This window comes from Ochotona curzoniae, unplaced genomic scaffold (genome assembly GCF_017591425.1).
Source record: "Ochotona curzoniae isolate NIBS_2020 unplaced genomic scaffold, NIBS_Ocur_1.0 contig_1071, whole genome shotgun sequence".
Taxonomy (NCBI): domain Eukaryota; kingdom Metazoa; phylum Chordata; class Mammalia; order Lagomorpha; family Ochotonidae; genus Ochotona; species Ochotona curzoniae.
In genome coordinates, this window is record NW_024464939.1 from 6,989,326 (window position 1) to 7,006,163 (window position 16,838).

Consider the following 16,838-nt stretch of genomic DNA (forward strand, 5'->3'; position numbering starts at 1 on the left):
TAAGAGACCACAAGGTGGTGATGTTGCACCATAAAAAGACCTTGTCATATATAAACTATACCAACTTCCTAAAAATGAAAATACCTGAACTTGCCTGCAAAAAAAAAAAAAAAAAGTAAAAGCCTTCTTATCAGAAACAGAAATCACTGAGAAAATATTCATTATTAGCATTAACAATCCCAATTTTTAATGTCAATAGCAATGGGTTTGAAAAACAAAATAAAAACAGAGGATTTCAGTAGCCTTACTGTATGTTAGCACGCTGTTTTTCCTTCTCCGGCTGTTCCACAGCCCTCACCCATCATAACAAACCTGAAATACAGTTTTACTTATCATGCAGTGGCAAACACTATTCTTAGTATCTTTTTGTTTTTTGTTTTTTGTTTTGTTTTGAGAGGCAGAGATTCAAAGCAAGACCCCACTCCCACCCTTTAGTTCACTCCCCAACGCCCCAACAGGCAGGGTCCAAAAGCAAAAGCCCACTCCCTTGGGCCACCACCGCTGCCCCCCCCCCAGCGTCTACACTGGCGGGAAGCCTCGATTCCTGGTATGGAATGCAAGCACTTACAAATCAGACACAGCCGTCTTGTCCAGTAATGCCTCCCTCTACTCTCCCATAACCACTGGGTCAAAACCCACCCTATTTGTCTGTAGTTTTAAGAAGATTCCTATTTTTCTGTCCCAAAAGAATGAATAATAAAATCTAGTTAGACCAACAAAGTACAATCATAATGCTAAGAATGGTGTAGCCTCTTTTCTTTCATTTTAACTAGCTATAAGTGCTCAATTTATTTTATAATAGGTTCTAATCTGTTTACAAGGAAGAAATAACAAAAACATTTAAACCAAAACATGTGTGCTTTGGTGCTTTGGTCATCACTCCCTTTGTCTTATGGAATATCTGCAAAAACACGTTTCCCACTGCTGTACTGCATAATGCCACTGTTCATTAATTCTAAGCACATTAACACTGGGTTCCAACACACAGAAGGAACTTCAAGTAGTGTGTATAAAGACCGATGTAAATCCGGTAGCCCTTGTATCTCCCTGAGGGACACCCCAATCCATGCCTGCTCGAGTCTCTATATAAAATGACACAGCACTTCCTCAGAACCTACGCACACCTTCCCAAGGAGTGATCCAACAGTTAACGCCCGCTGCCTAACCCAGGGCACATGGCTGTTGTACCCTTTTGTTCTGCGAATAACAACGGGTGCTTACTTAGTACAGATCAATTGTTTTTTAGTATTTTTGATCTGAGGTTGTTTGAACCTAGAGTTTCAGAACCCACGCTTATAAAGAGCCAACTGAACTTGCCGCATCTCACGAAGTACAAGAAGCACGGCCAGGGACGCCTGGAGCTGAGGCTGAGAGGAACGCCACGCGCCTCGCTGTCAGATCAACACCGGGCCTGCTGCCAGGACGGCGCTCCTGTACACGACTGGTTACAACCCCAAGGGACGCTCAGCCCCAAGCATGCGCCAACTGCTTCTAGATACATCTGTGATTCTAACCGGCCAATAGTTAAACAGCCATGGGGATTTCCTACGCTTTCAAAGTGACATGACCATTTCTAGTTTGAAAAAAAAAAAGCGGGTTAGGCAATGAAATGAAGAACTCTTGAAGACAGACCTAGTTCCAAACCTCAACTCTTCCCACTTATCTGTGTGCACATTTACCCACACATCAGCATTCTGATCTTAAATATTTATTTATTTTCATCTCCTTGAAAGCGACGCACAGGTGGATACAGAGAGAGAGAAAATACGAATCTTCCACCGGACAAGCCCGAGCTGGAGCCAGTGCCCACCTGGCAGGCTGCAGCTCCACGCGGGTCTCCCACAAGTGTGGCAGCGGCCTCTCTCAAGCACCTCGGCCATCGTCTGCTGCCTCCCAAGAGGCAGTCACAGGAAGTCGGATCGGAAGCTGAGCAACTGAGACTCGATCTGGCCCACAGATACAGGATGTATCCTCATCTGTGTGGGTATCCCAGGCAGCAGCTTAACCCACTGGACACTGCCCACCCCCGGGTCTAAGTAATCTCACCCGTAAGATGAGAATACCAACCCTAAACTAATATACTTTGAGTATGTGGGGGTGGTATTATCTCTAAAAAATAAAAAAATCTTTTCAGACTTAAGAATACAGAAGGTATCCACTGACTCTTAGCTTCCTAAACTCAGCCCCCACACACCACCAGCATTCTTACCACGCTCTGAATTACTCCGAGGCGCAGACTCCAAATGTTTTTTATCATGCTACCACAGTAATACAGAGGATAAAAGACGTGTCAGTCACACAGCAACACTGCAAAACGACACAGAAAATTCTCCATACCCACGTGAGGAGATGAACATCTCCCTTCAGCATTCCTTGGGAGGAATACAGCAACGCCACCTTTTTTCATTATAGACACAGACTTTCAAGATTTTTGAAGATAACCTAGTAACAGGCACACAACGCTGACGTACTAGATACAGGTAGTCTTCCTAAGAAGGTTAAAGCATACTGTAACGTACAAACTTTCATCAAATACTCCTCACTCTCAGAGGAAAAGAACAGAATCAAACATCCAGCAAAGCTTGGGAAAATGAGATAACCAATTAAGCCGCTAGAACTCTACCCCTGGGATAATATAATCCTGCTCAAGTTTAAAATATGGAAAAGGTAAAAGGACCATCTACCCACAAATCCAAACCACTGGGTAAAGACTGACTCATCTGGTGGCAGGACCTGACCTGACCCGATACAATCAGCAGCAAAATCTGACCTGCTTTACAGCTACTTACCGTTCCCACTGTACTGCACTCACAAACATTGGAACAAAGTACAGGCACGGCCGTGGCCTTTACTGGGGTTTTACGTAACACTCCAGAGCATGGTATCATTTAAAATTATACAGCATTCTCAGACACATCTAACATTAACGCATGATAAGGTATTAAAAAGCCACCCTTAGGACGCACACTTGCTTTTGAGTTCAGATGCCAGTTAGGACACCTTCGTCCCACTTAGGAGTCTCGGTTCCGGCTTGCTTCTCCATACACCCTGGGAAGCAGCAGCAGATGCCGAGTCCGAAGATGGTCTGTGCCACACACTTGGGAAACCAGGAGTGAGTTCCCACCTCGCGCCTTCAGCCCAGCTCAGTCCTGTCCATTGCCAGAACTGAGTGTGCCAGCAGACAGCAGTGTGTGCCCACCTGCCTGCCTCTCTTTTTCTCTCTCCTCCTTTCAAATATACAATGATAAATTAAAAATAAATAAAAACATGACCTGGTCACTACTTACTGACTACCAAGTATCAGCTTTAAATCAGATAATCTGTTAGATATTATAAGGTATTCATTGTTATTCATTCATTCAATCAATCTGTTAGGTATCCACTTAGATATGAATATTCACTTTGCATAAAATAAAACTAGGATTTAGTTTCAGGTTAACTTCACCACCATCTCTCACCCAACAACTGAGTACAGGATCTGAAATGTAAGTTTGTTCCTCTTTATTAATCCCTAAGATAGTGAGACAATACAAGAAAAAACTTCCATTACAAAGAAAGTTTCAAAGTAAGCCATCCTCATGAAAATATTTACCTTCCAAAGAAGAAATTCTGAAGTATATCTATCTTGCATTCTCAACATTTACATCTAAACATCAACAGCATATTTCACAGGTCACAGAACAAAGAGATGGTCCATTGTTTTTACCCAAAAAAGACAATGGGCTCCTCAAACAGAAACGAATCCTTGGCATTCAGATTTAGAGTCAGGCATTCAACAGCTCTCTTTCTAACCACAGAATGTACGAATATGGTAGCCAATATTTAGTGCAACTATATTCACCCTAAATTTGGTTTTTTTTGGTTTGTTTTTTAAAGATCCACTCCTCACATGACAGATGTGACAGGATTTGAGGGTCCTATTTGTCACCATAAGGGTCCCATACAGGTATCACCACCACCCTCTTAAGCATGTTAAAGATTAGTTTGAAGCGGGTTTTTTTTCCCATTTAAAATTTAAACCTTTTCTCCCGATTTTCTTCCTAAGTCAATGCCCTTACACTAAGCAATGGCTTTCCAAAAAGAAAGATCATATCCCCACCCAAGGTACTTTCTACCCAAAGACCAGATTCCAAATTTCAAATACTTTACTCAAAATCTCTTTTTGAATCACCTCTCTTAGCTAAATGAAAAGCAATCAAACTATTTGACAATCATAAGTAAAAGCTCTCTCAGTGGGCATTTAAAAAAAAAAAAAGAAAGAAAAAGAAATGACTACCTCTAAAGCAATTTTTTTTTTTTCTGAAGAATGGGTGAAGATTTTGAACCAGGAAGCCTGCTGGGTCTTATTTCCACTGTAAACACCCTGTATCAGCTTGCCTTCACTTTCCCAAGGGGATGCTATTCTTTCTTCTTTACTTTTATTTATTTGGAGAGAGAAAGAGACAGCCAGAGACTTGCCACCTTCCATCGACAGGTTTATTCCCTAAATGGCTACAAGGGACAGGGCTGAGTCAGGGCAAAACCAGGAGCCAGGAACTCCACTGAGGTCACCCATGTGGGTGACAGGAACTCAGCTACTTGGGTGGTGACCTGAGGCCGGCTAGTGTGTGCGACAGCAGCAAGTCAGACGACGTGAAGTGGAAATAGGACTGGATCTCAAGCACTTGATAGGAGGCTTGGCCGCACCGAGGGGTGGCTGTTACAACCACTACACTAACATTTCTGTCCCTCCATCAGGCTTCTGTAGCTTGGTCTAAGACCTTAGCAATTATCTTAAGCCTTTTAAAACATCTGCTAGGGTCAGATGCTAAGTCTTTTTATGTTTGCATTACATATGTGTAATTCAGGAATACCTGAGATGGAAGGTGGGTTTCTGATACAGCACACAAGGCCCAAAAGTACAGAATAGGTTCTAATAAGCACTTATTAACTTGTATAAAATCATCTCAGATATGTATTAAAAATGGAGATTGCAGAGTTTCACTCTCAGGGATCAAATCACAGATATCAAGGGATATTCAAACATGTATGTATTTGAAACATGCTCTTGTTGACTGTGATGTAAGAACTGCACTTTGACACTAGTCTATGCCTTATTTCCTCTAACAAGGCTTTAATCATTTATTCCATACAGGGCACAGAGCCAAACCATTCCCAGTCTACCCACTGCCAGCCAGTGATCTCCTTCCGCAGGTTCATTGTTAACTGCTTAGGAACTTACTTTCTATTTTGTTTTTAATCTAGGTTATTTAGAAATTAAGCAGAACAAAGAGGGAGGAACAGAAAGAGGCCATCCATCTCCTGGTTTGTTGCCACCCTGCCATACCCAGGGTGGGGCCAGACTAAACCCAAACCCTGGGATTCAGCGCCCCAGACGCCTGACCTGTGACCGTCTGCCCCCAAGCTCACGTCAGCAGGACGATGGATCCGAAGCAGAGTGGCTGAATTTGAATCAATATTCTGATACAAGACATAGATCCCAAGTGGCCATGATGCCTCCCCAACAAATTACGTGACTACTTACTTGAACTTCAACTTTATAACAACAATTAAGAGCAATAAATGACTTAAGGGTTTATTTTGTTGTAGCCACCCCAGCTTCCTGTTTTATAAACAGTATTTAAGTTAGTCCTTACAAAAACCCAGCAAGGAAGAAAGTCTTTACATTCCACAGAAGGGAGAAAAAAAAAAAAATGGAGACACACTGGTCTTAAAGGACTCCGATACAAGTCAGATGTACCAAACTTTACAATGGCTCTTTTAGTTCATATGCCAAGGGTGACTCTATCAAAAACTTTAAGAGGAAAATCGCTATAGCTTGTTTACCCCTAAGGTAAAAAAGAAAAAAAAAATCCTGGTTTATTATGATCATATCCATTTAACTATTTCTTCTTCACACCCTAACTCAACATACAACATATCCCGGCATGCTGAGGGTCATAAGGTCACAGTATCCACCAACACTGGAGTTTGCTTTCCTCCCTTCCACCTCATTTAATGGTAATTATGGGTACTCTGAATAGTATTCAAAAGAATTTGTTTCCCTCAACTAAAGAAAAAGTTATTGTACCCACATTTCTGTTGATTACAGGGCATTGTTAACTACTTAAATAATACATGGCAAGAAGAGCTGTCAAGAAACATCCTAAGATAATTCTGTGTATCCCTTCTTCGCACAGTAGCCACTTCTGCTTCTCTAAAGCATATTTCTCACTGCATTCAATAGCCACCTGCTGCTCCAGGACAGCCAAAGTACTTTCCTGAGAAATCTGCAAAGGAGGCACGGGCCTGTTTTTAAGTGTCAGCTATACACTAATGACCTAATTGCTTTTAATGGGATGTATCAATTCAATATTCTACTCAGAAGTTAACCATGACATTACTTCGTAGAAGAGTTGAATGAAAAAGACAGGAAGACTAACATACAGGGGTAATAAGATAAAAATCAGAAAGTGAGAAAACTCCAGCCAGCTACTACTTTTCGGAAGGGAAGTTTCTCTTCACGTTTCCGTGAGACAGGCCTTCGGCCCCGGAATCTAGAAGGCCAAGACAAGGAGGCCCCCCAAGAGTGGCTTGTCCCAGCTCTACCTGGCGAACAGACATCTGTGAGGCAGAGGCTGCTCCAGGCTGCTCCAGGCCAGACTAACTGGCCAAGAAAACCAGCTCCAGGTCTCAGAGCCACCAATAAGGACTGAGGAAATGGGTCTCCACCCACCTGTGGCTCATTCTCTGCCCAAACTGCTCTTTGAACCAATCCGTGAGATCAGGTCAGGCTGATTTGAAGCAGCCCAAGTTCGGGGATCTGCACTTTTACAACTCATTACCCCCAATGACGGTCGCATGCTAGGGCAAACCACAGACCTTCAGAATCTTTAACCAGAGAGCACTGTTTTCACCTGTGTAATACGCCAAATGCAGTCCAGACTCCGCTTTCCCACTGGTAAGTCCAGACCTGGGTGGGAGAGCAGGGAGCAGTCTCAGCCGCCAAGGCCGTTCTCTTCCAGGAGCCTCCAAAGCCAATGCCACAATTAAGGCTATGGGTACTTTGTTACAGCGATGGCTCCCAACGGACTCATAAACTTGGCGAGATCTGTGGTTTGTTCTAAACACCCGAAGGAGACGAAACTGCTGCTACACTTGTCCCAAGTCTAACCTTCATGAAGGCCTGGTTTAGCTAACAGGTAAAGCTAGAAACCTTTCTGCCAAGCCCTCTTTTTTTAAAATTTTTCTAAGATTTTTAATCTTTATTGCAAATTCAGATATAAAGTAGGTGGAGAGACAGAGAGGAAGATCTTCCAACGGATGATTCACTCCCCAAGTAACCACAATGGCCAGTGCTGCACCAATCCAAAGCCAGGAGCCAGGAACCTCCTCCAGGTCTCCCACACAGGTGCAGGGTCCCAAGGCTTTGGGCCATCCTCGACTGCTCTCACAGGCCACAAGCAGGGAGCTGGATGGGAAGTGGAGCTGCAGGAATTAGAACCGGCACCCATATAGGATCCCAGCATGTTCAAGGCAAGGACTTTAGCCACTAGGCCACAGCGCCGGGCCCTGCAAAGCCCTCTTGAGTTGACAAGACTACAAAAAGGGCTGAAGAGCGTTAAGGAAAAAGACAGAGCTGGCACCGCCCTGCCTCTCTCAGCTGAATACAGCTGTCAGAGCACTCACCAGCAAAACCATCAGAACCTCCCAAGCAAGTCCAGCCCACCAAAGCACAACGCAACGAAATATTTCAAATCTGTTTCAAGGATACTTATAGTAACAACTGATAACTGAAAAGGAATGCTGACCTGGTTCCTCGTGGGTTTGCATATTTTGTTCAAATCTCAGAGAAAGGAGGGGTATGATCTCTCCCAAATTCATACAATATCAGCAGATAAAAATCTCTGCTTAATAAGAGGCTCTATTAAACTCAAAGTTCCAAAGACATCTTCGTATTGGTCATCTCCAAATTGCACTTAGCACCAAGCACATCTAGCAGGCATGTGGTAAGTACACTAGTATGTGTCGTGAGAGAATAGCAGCTTTAAGAAACATCAACATCCTAGTCTGTCTTGTAATTTAGAAGAAACTGGCATATAATTTTACATAATACATCTCCTACCTCCCCCCCCCCAAACGCAAGAATTTGAAGTGTACATCAAGAGGTTTTAATGGTTTTATTTTTTTTCCAATGGTCAAACTTGTTATAAAATTGTAAAAAAAAACAACTTGAAATCAGTTTGATTTATATGCTCCAAACATACTAATTTTCAAGGATGAGACTATTATCAACATAGGAACAAACTCCATCTGTAAAAACTGTATTTTAGGGCCCGGCGCGGTGGCGCAAGTGGTTAAAGGTCCTCGCCTTGCACGCCCGGGATCCCATATGGGCGCCGGTTCTAATCCCGGCAGCCCCGCTTCCCTTCCAGCTCCCTGCCTGTGGCCTGGGAAAGCAGCAGAGGACGGCCCAAAGCTTTGGGACCCTGCGCCCGCGTGGGAGACCCAGAAGAGGCTCCTGGCTTCGGATCGGCATAGTATCGGCCCGTTGCGCTCACTTGGGGAGTGAATCATCGGACGGAAGATCTTCCTCTCTGTCTCTCCTCTCTGTATATCCGCCTTTCCAATGAAAAAAAAAATAATAAAAATAAAAATCTTTAAAAAAAAAAAAAAAAACTGTATTTTAATTAAAATCAACAAATATTCAAAAGGAAATTGATACCTACATTTCACCTCCATTATTTTAAAGACCAAAAAAGGCAATCAACTTATATATTTTATCCTTGAGAGTGGGCTTTTTTATGATAAAATGACTTATAAATTTCAAAAGCAACAGCAGCTGAAGTCAGGTTGTCACTGACGCACAAAAGGAAGAACAAGTTTGGATTTATGCAATAGAAAAGCTTTAACACATTCAGAAGAAGTAAAGGGAAATTCTTCACATGCTGCTTTAAACTAACTTTCCATCATACATAAGAATAGAAGCTTAGTGGGAAAACACTGACCTACAAATAAAAAAATATTAATCTAGTTCTAGTTCTAATTTTGGCTTCAAACTAGTCATATTCCCTGGAAATTTAAGTTTTCTAAACTTGTTTCCAGCCTCTGTGTTTTCATCTAAAAACCAATAAAAAACAAATAAAAAATCTTAAAACAAACAAACAAAAAATGATCATCTCCTGACGTACCTAATTCTCACGTTCCTTGAGGACCAAAGGATAAAGTACAGAAAGCCACTATGAAATACATATAGCCATTATGAAAATACACACAATGCTACGGTAATGAAGAAAATGCTGATAATGCCAACAAAGAATGAAGCTCGTGTGCGTGTGTTTTTGTCAGACAAAAGATCAATCTTTCCAACAACTAGAGATTCAAAGTTTCTAGAACTAAACACAACGTGCCATGGTCTCCTAGCAGAGAAACAATCTCACCGTGGCAGAAAAGCCAACTCTTCACTTATCAAACTACATTTTAGAGCCCAGCGTGGTCGCTTAGCTTTGCATGCACTGGGATCCCCTATGGGCTGGTTCTTGTTCCAGCTGCTCCACTTCCCATCCAGCTTCCTGCTTTTTTGGCCTAGGAAAGCAGTCAAGCACAGCCCAAATAAAGTCTGGGGACCCTGTCACCCCATGAGGAAGACCCAGAGGAAACTCTAAACTCTCGGTTTCAGATCAGCTCAGCACCGGCTGCTTTGATCACTCGTGGGGTGAACCAGGGGATGGAGGCTCTTCCTCTGTGTCTCTCCTTCTCTCTGTAAATTTTACTTTCCAATAAAAAAAATACACGTTGAAAAAAAATCAAAACTACATTTTAACGTTAACATACAGCTGTTGAATTCTCTTTCAACGGTCACTAAATAGGAATTCTCATTTCATTTGTTCTGTAAAATTTCCATTTTCAATTGAGTAGGGCTTCCTGAAAGAAAGCCCTAAGAAAGGCACATATGAGCAGAAAAGATTGAGAAGTTCTTAAAAGTTTCTTGTTTCTTGGGGTCCGGCAGCGTGGCCTAGCGGCTAAAGTCCTCGCCTTGAACAGGCGGGGATCCCATATGGGCACCAGTTCTAATCCCGGCAGCTCCACTTCCCATCCAGCTCCCTGCCTGTGGCCTGGGAAAGCAGTCGAGGATGGCCCAAAGCCTTGGGACCCTACACCCATATGGGAGACCTGGTGGAGGTTCCTGGCTTCAGATCGGCACAACGCCAGCTGTTGCAGTCACCTGGGGAGTGAATCATCAGATGCAAGATCTTCCTCTGTATATCTAACTTTGTAAAAAAAACAAATAAATCTTTAAAAAAAGTTTCCTGTTTCTTTTACATTATCTCCCTCTTCTCTTTCACTTTCCCAAACTGAGAAATATCAAAATAATAGTGAAAGGGCACAGCACGGTGGCTTAGTGGCTGAAGTCCTCACTTTGCATGTCTGGGCTCCCATAAGGGCACCAGGTCATGCCCTGGCTGCTCCACTTCCCTTCCAGCTCCCTGCTTGTAGTCTGGGTGAGCAGTAGAGGATGGATGTACCCACATGGGGACCCTGCACCCACGTGGGGGACCTGGAAGAAGCTCCTGGCTCCTGGGTTCAGATCAGCTCAGTTCTGGGTATTGTGGCCACCTGGGAGCGTGAATCAGTGGAGGGAAGCTCTTTCTCCCTGTCTCTCCTTCACTCTGTAAAAATCTGACTTTCCAATAAAAATAAATAAATCTTTTTAAAAAATGATCAAAATAACATGTCAATGCTACCTGCTCTCCCCCCACCCATTCATTAATGAATTCAGCTCGCAAGCACACTGAAAATTGGGCTACAGATGTTACAATGAAAACCTAAGACATAAGAACCACAAAATGCTTAGAGCTAGAATAATCTCTAACAGTCAACCAACCTTTACTGATGAGGTCTTAAGTTATAGCAATAACTATAGCCAATGAATGGCAAATTCGCCATACCAAGTCGACACAAGAAAGAAAACTTTGTGATCCAACTCCTGATTCCATTTTACTCACTTGCTAACTGCTCTTGAAGGCAAGTCATTTAAATGCCTGGTCTACGGTATAACAGGATATAGTAGAAAACCTCTGTAAACTGTCAGTCACAATGCAAGCATAACACCAGTCTCTAGGTTTATACATAGTCTTTTAGGCCTTGAAGAATCTGAAGTTTCTGTTTATCTAAAAAACCTCCCAATAATTCAGAGAGCCCCCCTCCAGCTCATCTGAATGGTTTAATCTTCAGGTGGTCCATGAATTCTCCTAAAACTATATATACAAATCACACAACAGTACTTCAAAAATAAAGTTAGTAATAATGTCAAGCAGGTGTTTGGCCTAAGGGTTAAGCCATCAATTGGGACACCCACATCCTGTATCCGGGTTCATGTCCCAGCCCCACTTGGACTTGCTTTATGATAATGCCTCAGTAGGTGATGGCTCAAGTGGCTGGGTCCCTGGCACCCACACAGGAGAACTGGACCAAGTAAGTCCCAGCTTCCAGCTTCCACCTGATCCAGCCTGCACAGTTGTCAATACTAGGGGAATGAACCAGTAGGTGGGAGCACTGTGCCTTGTCTTTGTCTCTCAAAAGAAATAAAAAAGACAATATGTATTTTCTACAGACTTCTTTGAAGAGCCCTCACAGGTGCCATCAGAAGTTTTCTAAGCCAGATTTTAATTCATTTCAGCAAGGATAGTAAACACCAAAAGAAACTCAGATAACTCAAAAATACCGAGGATCAGCCTTGCAAGAATCATGTTCAAAATGGTACCACTATTCCTCCAAGCTCCAGTCCTCTCAGCTTCTGGCTAGTCTATATTCTCTCTCCTTTCCATTCCTCACACCACACAATTTAGACCCTCATCACCTGCCTCCAGGACAAGCCACTTGCCGCCAGATGAAGCCTCTTTAAACAACATTCTAAAAGTGCCTCACTCCCAACTTCAAAATCATCTATGGGACCCTCAGTGCTCAAGAGAGTCAAGGTCATTCACCTGGCATTGAAATAACCTATATTCTGGCTCAAGCTTTTACTAATGCTTCCTCACTCTCCATCCTGGTACAAAAATTCTGTGCTGCACTCAAGCACTCACACCTAACTGCTTGCCTCCCTCCAGGGCAGGGCCTTGTGCTCTCCATGGATCCCTTTCTCTGCCTGGATTATCTTTCCTGCCTTTTAAACGTCACACTCATCCTTCAAAGCCAAGATTGTGGAAACCAGAAGCTTTACCAAGTATTCCCACCTTACAAGAGATCTCAGCTCAACCAGTTCTGAATTTGAATTCTGATTGGATTTTTGCATCGTTATGAAACTTAACTACGTATTAAATGACAAACGGGGAACTACCCTGCACAGGCTGCAAGCACAAATTGCTAATCATTCTATTCTTTGTATTCGCCAAAATACCTCGCATAGTCATGCAGCACACACTTAGTAACTGTACAAGGAAGGAAACGAAATTTCAGTCCTACTGGGGTAAACAGCAAAGATTACAATCTCTCTGAAGGCCTTGTTAGGGCATCCTCTATCATGTCAACTCTGCATTTCAAAACTACGGGACTGTGGCTCTTAACAAGCGTCTCTTCACTGGATGCAAAAAACTGAAAATGTGGGGAAGCTGGGTTCCAAAGAACTATTCCACACATCGTACACTTTAGCAACTACGTTTTCAACTTGAAAAAAAAAAATGATCATTTCTCGTAACAGCTAATATGCTTAACACAAGTCACATGAATAAAAGAATGCCTTTCATTTTTCAAAGATCAATGTTGCTTGCAAATACAGACTTGGTGAGACAGGTAAAATGGATTTCAACATAAGCATGAACTCTTGGAGATACCTGCAGACAGCGACGAACCAGGTGTTTGGGTAAGAAAATACCAAAAGGCAGAGAATAAAAACACAGTAACTTTGGACATTATCTTCTGCTACTATTACCACTAGCATTTCAAACCAAAAACAAAGCTTGTCACATAGGAGCCTATAGTAAAAGATGAAAAACTAATGAAAAAGGAAAATTAAATCCAGCCGCTACAAAACATTTTACCCACGAAGGGTAAAAAAAAAAATTGTCAGAATTATGATAGATAGATAACTGCTGAGCTTTCGCTTTTTTTTTTTTCTTGGCTAACGAGGCTTTCACGTAATTACCAGGGCAAAAGAAAGTCAATTGCACATCGATGAAGAACATGGTCCTTGTGCATACGACACTGACGATTTAAATGTTGTCAAAGCAAGGGGAAAATTATAAATTTAAATCTCACGGGCCCTTCCTCCCCCCAAAAAAAAGATTACAGAAGAGGATTCAAGTCACATTTCAGGCAAGGACTAGTAGGACCTGCAAGGTCATGGGGATCTTCCAGGTCACAAAAGGTGGAGGTGGGGGGGTTGTGTTTGGGGCAGAAAGGGGTGCTGCGGGATCAGCAGAGCCCAAGCTGATCACAAAACCCACGTCAGAAAAAAAAAAAAAGGCGTTCTGAGGCTGGACTCCACGGTTCCGGGACGGAGACCTAAGGGGGTGAAAGTCAGTGCGTGTGTCCGTGCTTCGCAGGAGGTGTTCGGCAGAAAGGTAGACGGAGCAGCCGGGAAGGCGAAGGCAGCTTGGGAACTGCGGCTGCAGAGTCACGGAAACACTTCGCCCCGCTCCAGGATCCTCTCAGCACAGGCCTGTGCCAGGGCCAACTCCGGGGGGCAAGACCCGTGACCCAACGCCCCGAAAACTCCCCGGGACCCCACCCCGCCCCCACCGCCGCGCTCCCGGAGGCGGTGGGCACCGGACTCCCCCGCGGCACAGCCCAGGCTGCGGCGGGCCCGCGCCCCTCAGCCCCTCAGCCCCGGCGTCCTTACCCGGGGCGAAGCTGCCGGCTCCGGGGGCAGCCGGGGCGGCCAAGGCAGGCAGCGCCTCCTCCCGCGGCGGGCGCCCTCAACCTTCCGCGCCCAAGATCGCCATCTCGCAGCAGGCGCGGCGGCGGCGGTGGCGGCGGCGGCGGCGGCGGCGGCGGCCACCCAGGCGTCGGCCCCGGCAGCCCAGGCCGCCTGCAGCCACTCGGAACCCGCACGCCGCGCTCGCCGACACCCGACCCTAACACAACCCAAAAAGGCAACGACCATCCCCTGCCGTCAAAAACATCCATGCGTAGGGAGTCGGGAGGAAGAGTGAAAAGAGTAGGAAGGAGACGAGCGCGAGGGAAGTCAAGAAAGGAGGAAGGAGAAGGAGAGGAATGGAGGACAGAAATATGTAGAAGTATAAGGGTGGAGGTAGAAGGAGGAAATGAGGGTGATGGAGATAATAGGATTAAAATAGAAGGAGAGGGGTAGGAATGAAGAAGGGGAGGAGTGATGAGGTGGAGGGTGGGGGGAGTGGAATTGGGTGGGGTTGGAGGGGGGGGGGGTTTAAGGGAGAGGGGGGGTGGTAAAGGAGGTGGGGGGGTGGTTGATGAGGGAGGGTAAGGAGGGAAGGTGTAGGAAGGAGGTAGGTAAGTGGAGAAATTATTAAGGGGGTTAAGATAGGGAGAAGATTATATTGTAGAATGGATTTGATTAGGGGGGGGGGGGAGGGATGGTTGGAGGGGTAAGGAGGGGTGGGGTAAGGGTTGGGATTTGGGTTTGGGGGTGTGTTGGGGGTTTGGTGGGGGGTTGGGAGAGGGGTATGGGTGGGGGGGGTGTGGTGGGGTTATGGTAGTTGGTGGGGTGGTGGGGGGGGGGTTGGGGGGGGGGGGGGTTGGGTGGGGTGTGTTGGTGTGGGTTGTGTTTTGGGTGGTTGGGTTGGGTGTGGGGGGGGGTGGGGGTTTTGGGGGGGGGGGGGGGGTGGGGTGTGGGGGATTTGTGTGAAGGATGTGTGTTTGGGGTTGGTTTTTTGTTTGGGGTGGGGGGGATGGGGGGGGTTGTTGTGGGTGTTTGTGATGAGTGGGTGTTGTTGGGGGGTGGTGTGGTTGGGGTGATTGGGGGATGTGGTGGAGGGTGGGGTTGTGTGGTGGTTGGGATTGGTTATGTGGTGGGGGTTGGTGGGTTTGGTGTGGGGGGTTGTGGGGATGGTTGGGTGATGGGGTGGGTGTTGGTGTTGTAGGGGTGATGTGAGGGAGGGGGGATTGTGTTAGGGGTGTTTTGTTGGGGGTAATGGTGGGGAGAGGTAAGATAATAGTTGTGGGGTAGGAATCGATGTTCATCGATGTTTACGTCTTACATGCACAGGGACTTCCACGCCAACGTGTTAGTGCCTGCCCTCCGACTGTACACCTCAACTTGGTTCCCTGAATCCCTGAAAGATCCTTCTCAAGGCACATATGAGCTTTCACTCCACTTCTTAGAAATCATTCTTTGGCTCTTCGTACCTTTCAGGAGGAAAATCCAAATGATATGCAAGGTTCCTTGTATGCTCACATCTTTTGTCTGTTACAAGAAAAACTCCTAGTTCCCCCAAAGCTGCTTGTCTCTGGGTCTGCCCTCACCTTTGGCTTTGCAGTCCCTTCAGATAAGTGCCACCCCAGGTTTGCAGCTCAGCCCCCTCTCTCCAGAATCCCCAGCAGGATTTCCCCTGTTAAGCCAGCTTTCTCCCACTTTCTGCACTTGTACACCTCGCTTCCAGCGCCCCTCCCCCGTGGCTCTGCTTCCCACTTCCTCTCATCTCTACACGGAAGTGCCTAGAATTCATCAAGCCCTTTCAATTGGCACTCAATGCTAAGTCATTCTTTTTATTAGTGAATATTCCTTTGGTTTCCAGCGAATGCTGTTTTTAATATGTTCTCACATGTCCTTGTTAATTGTTATAGGTTACTTCTTCAAAAGCATGAACAAGATTAGCGCTTTTGAAACTTATTGGCAAATTCACTTCCAGGCAGCGTGTGTGTCCAGATGTCACACAACTCTCCCCATCTGAGTTTCGTGGCTTTGGGCACTTTCACTTTTGTGAGTCTTGTCTTCCATAAAATACTATTTCAGACTACATTAATATTACTAATTATATTTTCACACTGCATTGACACAGAGACAAATGTATTGATATTACATATTTGCATATTTCCTTAGACATAAACATTTATTTTTTTCTCTTCTACTTTTCTTTAGACTTATTTCTTATTTTTACTTGAAAGGCAGAGTTACACAGAGACAGGACAAGAGAGAGATCTTCCATCTGCTTCGTCATTCCCCAGATGGCCACAGTGGCAGGAACGGAGCCCTTCTGAAGTCAAGAGGCAGAAGCTTTCTCCAGGTCTCCCGGGTGGGCACGGGGACCCAAAGGCCTGAGCCATCTTCCCTTGCCTTCCTGGGCCACAAGCAGCTGAATGGGGAGTATAAATCAAACCTTTTTCATAGGCTGTGAAAGTATTGTGAGCCTGTGGCACTATGCTTGCTGAGCTTAATGGACAAGGAGAGTAAGCCAAGTGACTTAGCTGATTATGCACATGATATAGTTACGAAACAAAGAAACAAAAAGTGTAAGGGGTGCGCTGTAACACATACGCATGGCACATTAATCAGTAAACTATTATTGCTATAGCTGCTAGCATGGCAGTATCTGTGCTTCTTCCTGGGCCCGAGTCACTATGGTTTGTGTTCAAATGAATAAGGAGAGTATCTTTTGTCAGGCAGCTGTTCATTTTCTAACAGGGGGATTCACGAAATGGCACATTATAAGATGCAGACATTGGCTGTAGGTGAAACTAAAAATTCTCTCCCCTTTGATACAACACATACCCTCTCCTATTGTGAGATCGCATGATTTATCTGCCTGTAATTTATCCCTACTTGTATGACAATTCCTTTTGTTCATGACCTAACTTAAATCTCCAGGATTTATTTTGGTCTGTTGCTCTAATTTTCCCTTTCTCTAAAAAGCTAGTGGTATTTTATTTCCCAGCCTATTTGT

At 44.7% G+C, this 16,838-nt stretch overlaps 1 protein-coding gene across 2 annotated transcripts in view; it reads right to left on the bottom strand.

Moving 5' to 3' along the window:
• Nucleotides 1-14,050, bottom strand: part of WWP1 (WW domain containing E3 ubiquitin protein ligase 1) — a 101,049-nt gene extending 86,999 nt beyond the window's left edge. Inside the window, exon 1 of one of the 2 annotated variants that reach the window (XM_040993631.1) lies at nucleotides 13,820-14,050. The gene's annotated coding sequence lies outside the window, so the exon portion shown is untranslated. Of the gene's footprint in view, nucleotides 1-2,209; nucleotides 7,227-13,819 lie in introns of those variants that run through there. The other variant, XM_040993621.1, reaches the window with a different exon arrangement.
• Between the last annotated feature and the right edge of the window lie 2,788 nt (nucleotides 14,051-16,838).